Below are 7,882 nucleotides of genomic sequence, written 5' to 3'. Positions count from 1 at the left end.
AGACCCCTCTGCAAGGGGATCTCCAGTGGCCTACTACTGGGCTTTGGATCTCCACTCCGCACTACCCCCATCATTCACTATGGTAAGATTTTTTGTTCTGATGAATGTTTGTCTTGATATAAAGTATGCAGTGTACTTCCTTCCCCCCTATAAAAGCATTTAAAAACACTTCCTCATACACTAACATAATAAGACAGTAATAATAATAGTTTGATGCACTTGAAAAAATAGCAACTGTTTATTATTATTGTGGACCATTGTATGTACCTTACTATTTTAATAGGCTTTGAGGGGGGTTGGTTTAGAAATACAGGATACGTGTTGTGATGGTTAGGGATTATGTCAACTGGACACTCCTGGATAAGGGGTAAGGGCAGGCCCAAACTATCGATTGGGTCACAGCCTGATCACATCTCCTGGTGTCATAAGCCTTTTTGTATAAGAGAGACACTGGGGCTTCCTGGGACTTTGCCTGCAGCCAGGAACGGCCCCATGTGGGTTGTCTTCCTCTAAAAGCTGTTTGCACCCTGCCATGCTTCCACCGTCCTTGGATCGCACCCATTGACTCTGCACCCATTGGCATATGATTTTCCTGCTTCCTGCTTCACCTTTCTGCATCATCAGCCTGCAGCTTTGTGAGTCTGAAGAGGGCCCTGGCTTGCATTGGATTTATGGGCTTGAGTTGGACTGGGCTGGGATGCCTTCTTGTTATAAGATGACTTCTTGAGGTAATGTTCTTTCTTATACATGGATAAATGTTACTGGATTTATTTCTCTAGACAACCCAGCCTTCGACATGCCTGTGTCATATATTTGTAACCCAGGCACTGTTTGTGTTTCCAAGATCATAACAAGAATGAATCACAGATCCTCTGACTAATACCATCTTATAGAAGCTCCAGAAATCCCTGCCATTTTCCTATATGCAATTAGTTTCTGAAAAATATTTGGACCATAACATGTTGACGATAGAATGATATTCATTTCCCATGTAAACCAAGGACAGTTTAAGGGAATACAGCCTAATGGAACAACCATATTTTTGTGAGAAATCTTCTAGTGGTTAGTAATAAAAACCTACTAATTTTAACCTGGTCATTGCTGGTTTGGTGACAGATTCTCATATCATACCCAGCCACCAGCACACATCACCATTTATATCTCAATATATCATGCCATCATATATTGGCGGAAACTTGCATGTTATTATGATGCTGAACAGATTCATAAGACCAATGTATTTAGTGCCATCGAGTTTATGCCAACTCATAGCGACTTTGTAGGACAGGGTAGAGCTACTTTTCTGGCCTCTTTCTCACCAATGTGGTCTTCAATTTTCTTAACCATTCTTCATTAAAAATCCCCTGTGATTATCCCAAAACTTTTGAGAAAAATCTATGAATATTCCTTTGGAGCCTATAAAAATGCCATAACTTTCTGAATTGACTTGTTTGCCTTAGCTATAACTGGATCAGCACATCCTCCTGGAAGTCACTTTTGTCATTGGCCATTTCTTTTTGAAGGCCCATTTATAAGACTAAGACAAGTTCATGGCTGAGATAACTTGTCTACAGTCATCCACTGATCACAGAGACAAGATGAAACACGATTTTTAATAAAACACATTTGTGAACTGAAACCCTAATAACAATTATTTTAAAAGTTACCATTGTATTTATGATTAAAATGGTAATACACGTTACTAAAGACTCTCCATGGCCCGGTATGAGTGGAGGTCCAAGAAGAGGTGTGGGATGGTGGTGGCACCCTGAGTCACTATGGTGGCACACTGTGACATAAACCCTTGTGGCAGCACTGATAGCAGTCTGCTTCCACAAAAATTCACAGCTTTGGCAATCCCCTGAAAGTATCATTGAGTGGGACTAACTCATTGGCAATAGTAGTGTTGGGGTGGGTGTGTGTGTGTGTTGGTGGAAGACCAAAGGTGAGTGTTTTTACTGTGACAGCTTGACCTGGTCTTTAAAGATCTTGGCTTGTCTCATCCTTTTCCTTCCCCATCTGAAGCTGGTTGGCTTTCAACCTCAGCTATATTGTGTCATAGCCCCAAACAGTGGCCATCGTAATGTCCCAGTGACCTCTATTTTACTTCTTTAAGTTCTAATATCCATTGCAAAAGCTACATGGAACTCAGACAAAATTCATGATTAAACAGTTTATTAGAGAAGTTAACAAGTTGCAGTGCCAATATGAAATGCTCAAGGTGGAGTGGTTTAGCAACACGTCTTACCAAGTTTTATCAAGTGTGCAAAGACCATACCATTATAAGCATCAACTCAAAGTGAAAAAATCCAGCTCCCTGAATTAAGTGCCCAGAGGCACCCCACTCCAGTCAACCTCAGTCTAAAGACACCTGGCTCCACATCCATGGGTCAGCAAGTCCAACTTCTTTATTAAGTGCCCAGAGGCACCCTTAGAGAGGCACCACTCTCTAAGCCCACTCTACAAAAGGCACCCTATCCTACAAAAGCACTAATCTTAACTCACTCACTGGGTTGGAAAGCTCATCCCTGTTCCATTACCTGGCTCCGGGCTCTGCTGCTGCTCTTCTAATGGTATAGCTGTCTGCTGGATTGAGGAGATTCACTCTGTAACAATCTCAGGTCCAGAGGACGTGCTCCACTCCTCTCTCTTGCTGGGACTGAGATCCCTCTTCCTGATTCGCAGAGGGCTCATTTTATACACAGCAGGATGCCACTCCAAGGAACCCTGTTAGCAATTACTCATGGGGGAATCCTGTCAGGATTTTCTCTCCTCTTCTTACCAGACCCATACAGGAAAAGGTCGTTTGGTAGGAGTTAGCGACTTTGACTAGATGAGTCACATTAAATAAGTCACTGCTTCTTCAGCCATATTCTTATATTTGAATGAGCAAAGTAGAATGCAAGAAGAATAATGGGGGATAAGTCAAGGAATTTTCCTTGGTGGGAGGAAAACCAGCCCCTCACACTATCTGGTAGGCGCAATTGTACGATTATGATATATAAAGATTATAGTAAAGTCGTAGAGAATAAGAGAGATAGGAGAGAAGGTAAAATAAAGGAGTCAGACACATTTCATAGTAGCATGCTCCCCTCCTGGACGGCCATGATCTCACCAGCCAGATGCGCGGCAGAAGAAAAGGGAGACGAGAGAGTGATTTATTTCTAACCAAGGCTTATATATCTTTTGGGGGCATACAAGCCCCCTGATTACAGGTAGAGACATACGTCACAGGAAGGGGTTGTACTATAGGTAATATAGTAACAAGAGGGGGATGATCTAGGGATGTACACGCTATAGGACGAGGAGGGATTAGGGATATATATGTGACAATATGGGAGGATCCTAGTTCACTGAGCTCATTTGAACTGTTTTAAGCTCTCCAGGGAAACAAACCATCACGATCCTATCCATACGATGTGAGCCCCACCTACCGTGGACCAGACAGTAGTCTGAGTGCTCTGGAAGGCTGAGGCCTTCAGGGAGAATAGCTCCAAACATCAGACCTCCCAGCATGTGTTGGCCTCTTAGGTTTGGCATATATTTGGGGGAGACAAAGCTGGGGAAAAGCCTGTTTACACGCCACACCTTGCTATGTCAGAATCCCAGAAAGCACCCCAGTTCTAATGACCTTCTTCATATTCTGATGCGTATTGTGATGAATTAACCTTACCCAAGAAATAATTGGCCTTTGTCCTCAGCCACTGAGAGGTGATTTCCAGCCCTGCTGATATGCTCTGGCCACCAGATGATGAAACAACATGATTTTTTATGAGGGTTTTGGTCCACATTGGTGTCTCCCAAGAGCTAGAGATGAAAGCTGGGCCACACGGCCAGTACAGTGAACCCTCGCCACTTCGCGCTTCGACTGCCGCGGCGTCACTCTATCGCGGTCTTTGTGTAACAGTGCATGCTCTGTCATTACTGCCACTGATTGGCTCATACTGTACACACTTGATGCCATAAATAACATAATAAATAATAAATGATCCAAAATGATCCAAAACGTCCAAAATGTTTTACTGTATTTTCCCTTTTTCGTTTAATAAATTGGGTAATACGAGTGTAATGGTGACTAAAGGGTGTTTTTTCGTGTCCTCTATGCTCTAACTACGAAAATATTTGTTTTACAAATAAGAAATCCTACTTCGCGGAATTTCATTTATCACGGTAGGGTCTAGAACCGATTAACCGCGATAAACGAGGGTTCACTGTATATGATCAAGTCCAAACAAAGACTATGGACAACAAAAACTCAAATGAACTTCCCTGGCTGGCAAACTGTCAGATTATCGCACATTAACAACAGGAAAATAAGGTTGCTCTGGGCCCATGGGAAGAAAACAAGAGGAACTCTACTTTTCTTGGCTTCTGTCCGATGAATTACTCTCCTTGACTGATTTACATCTGCCTCCTTTACCTGAAATAAACTGTAACCGCGAATACAATAGTTTCTAGAAAGTTCTGTAAACCTTTCTAGAGAATTCTTGAAACAGGATAATTTGGGGAATCTCTTGAATGAGCATTGGTGGCAAAGTGAGTGTAGTCTGGCGTGACGGTTGCCCCTAACTTCTGCAGTTGATTAAGCTCTTGCACAATGGTAAGAACAGAGTCTTGTGCTTCCTGCTGGACTACAGGTGGCCCGAAGGGAAAGGATCACCATTCATAACCAATCCTGATTCATCCCAAGGTGTCTTTGGCAAAAGTAAGGGAATCTGGTCAGTATGCAAAAGCAGCATCGTGGCCATGTTTTTGCTGTTAGGTCCCGCCAAGTCAATTTCTGCTCACAGCGATCCATGTACAACAGTAAGAAACACTGCTCAGTTAGACCATGTTTGTGCTGTTGTATGAGCCACCCTAAATCTCTAATTTTCTTGAAACCCTCAAGCTCTTACAGTTTTTTCAATCATTTTCTTTTTCTTATATTTTAATCAGTATGCCTTTCCTCTCAGAGATGTTGTGTAAGTCCAAGTTGACTAGAGAAACAAATCCATAGACACTCTATGTGTATAAGAAAGAACTTTATATAAAAGAGCAATTGTATATTCAGGAAACATCCCAGCCAGTCCAGATCAAGTCCATAAGTCCGATCTTAGCCCGCATGTCCGATACCAGTCTGTAAATTCCTCTTTAGACTTAGGAAACACATGCAGTAATGCAGAATACAAGAAGCTCACAGGTCAGTGGGTGGAAAGTCTTGTGGATCCAGTGGCAGTGGAAGTACCTCAGCGCTGGCTCCTCCAGTTCCAGGGCACTAGCGTAGCTCCATGTGTCTTGTCAGCAGGAATGTCTTCCAGAGAGTCAAGCAGAGAGTATGTCCTGCCCCCAGCAAGCTATTTTTCTCCCTAGCGCCTCCAAATGAAATCATCAAGCTGCGTCCTGATTGACAGGCTGCACCCCATCCCTTCACTCTTCAGTCTCAAGCTGACAACAGATTATGTAATTACCACAGATGTCTTTTTCGTTAAAACTGACTTTTTGAAAGAAAGTCCACTTTCCCAGACGATTATCAGTTCCTCTCATTGACTTGTTTGTGTGTACACAGTTGGTGGACTATTATCCATTTCCTATTCAAAGCACTGACCAGACACCAAGTTTCTAAAGAGGCTTGCATTTATTTTGACCTTTCATTACCACTTTCTGTTTCTCAAGTTTACCAGCCTCAGAGACCATGAACATGTCTTCTGCACTCCTTAGAATTCCCAGGAGCATTTCACAGGTTCTAATGTTCTCAACCTATCCTTGTCCTTTAGGGTTAATTGGAGCCAAGCTTTTGTTGAAATGAATATTTCATAGGCAAGATCGATGGTTATATGACAAACATCCTGAACTAACTTGTTTACATTTAATTATCTGCCTCTTTGCTGCTTGCCAGTGTTAAGAAATCTCAGAACACAGTGTATTTCTTGCTTCATGATGCCTTTTACAACATCTTCCACAAGCGGTGGGGGAGGGGAGCTAGGTTTCCATGGTAACACAGGTAGGCTAGTTGAGGGCATTCAGGCATAGGTAGGATAGCCCTCCTTCAGAATCAGTGGGGGAAAGCAAACTGAATGTAACACCCCATCCCACCACTGCAACTAGAAATTCACTCCAGAAACAAGGTGAAATTCCATTGTGTTGCGTTTCAATTTCCTTGGGAATGCAGACAGAAGTTTTTATTTCTAAAATCACTCTCGGAAGAGAATGATGATCCTAGTGAGGGAATGAACAAGATCGAGGGACCAGGAACCAGACAGCCATTTCCTACACAAATCTTTCCATTTCTCTAGATGTTCCAACACCTTCTCCTAAAGCGGTTCATTTTTCAGTCAACATTTTGTAGGCACCAATTTCGCATACAAATCCGGTCATACCCATGATGCAATTCAGAACAAGGGAGAAGGCATGCTCCTAACTGTCACTTATCTTTTGCCTCCTGGTGGTGAAAACAAAAACAAAACCCTACTTTTATGACATTTGAGAATGGAAAGGGAAGCCTGTCAACATGAGACACATAAAGCGTGACTGCTCAAAGGGCTGCAGTCTCTAACCTTCTTACCACCAGCCAGCATTGATAAGAAGTCAGACAAAATAGGCTGAGAAATGCCCAAATGCCCTCCTACTACCTGTTATGCCTAGCACAGTGACTACCGAAGTAATTTCCAACGCTTGTGACAACTCCAATTCAGGGCCTTCAAATCATCTGAGAACCTAGGATAAAGAAAACAGTTACCGAAGGTGATTTTCAGGGCTCTATAATCCCAACATAAACTTCTAAAAGAAAACGTCACAGGACCTTTTTTTATTTCTTTAAAATGAATCGATTTTCACCTTCACTGCCATACCTGGACCCGCAATGGGTTCTAATTATCTATACAAAGAGAGAACATTTGAAGCCTCCTGGGGTCTCCTTAAATCCCATCGAGTCTAGAAAGTTATTATGAGCAAAGGTAGACAATTTGCATTGGTCTTTGCTTGGGAAAGAAGTGCAGCCTTTCTGATTATGCTCAAGCAGCCACAAACAAGCAGATCAGTTTTACACAAACGATCATGCTTCTTACAAGCTAGCTACATGTGGCATTTACCTACAGCATCCTTTTGAAACATCCCTGTGGAAGATGAAACATTCACCTGAGCAATCTTAGTTTTCATACCTTTTCAAAGGAGGAGCTTTGAGTGAGCAGTCAGATCATCCTCAGTTTCAATCCCTTAAAAACATTTCCCTGATCTTAGTTCTTTTGCAATTTTATCTCCTGTACTGCTGTTCCTAGAGATGTAGATATGAACTGTGATATTTTGAGGATAGTCAAGAAACAACGACTGAGTTATCTTTTACTACACATTTTTGACAGGACCAAAAAATCTAAACCAGCGGTTCTCATCTTATGTGTCATGACCCCTTTGGGATTGAACAACCCTTTCACAGGGGTGGCCTAAGACCATAGTAAAATACATATTTCTGATAGTCTTAGGAACCCAGACAGCACTCCTCTATCCATCTCCAGGCGGGTCCTCCCATGTGCAGATACGCCCACATATGAGTACCTGGCATGAAGACAGTTACCCATGCTACACCATGCTTCAAGATAAAATTTCGTTTATTTGTAATTAGAAATAAACATTTCACAATATATTTTGTGATTAATCAAGTGCTTTAATTATTTTTAATTTGTAACAAATACATCCTTCATATCAGATATTTACATTATGATTCATAACAGTAGCAAAAGTACAGTTATGAAGTAGCAACGAAAATTCATGGTTGGAGGTCATCACAACATGAGGAACTATATTAAAGGAACTGCATTAATGGGCTTTGGGTCTCCACTCCACACTCCCCCCATCATTCACTATGGTAAGATTTTTTGTTCTGATGATGCCTTACACCTGATCCCTTCGA

This window comes from Echinops telfairi, unplaced genomic scaffold (genome assembly GCF_000313985.2).
Source record: "Echinops telfairi isolate 266 unplaced genomic scaffold, ASM31398v2 ScPeMD7_24;HRSCAF=84, whole genome shotgun sequence".
Taxonomy (NCBI): Eukaryota; Metazoa; Chordata; class Mammalia; order Afrosoricida; family Tenrecidae; genus Echinops; species Echinops telfairi.
Note: the sequence above shows the minus strand (reverse complement) of the source record.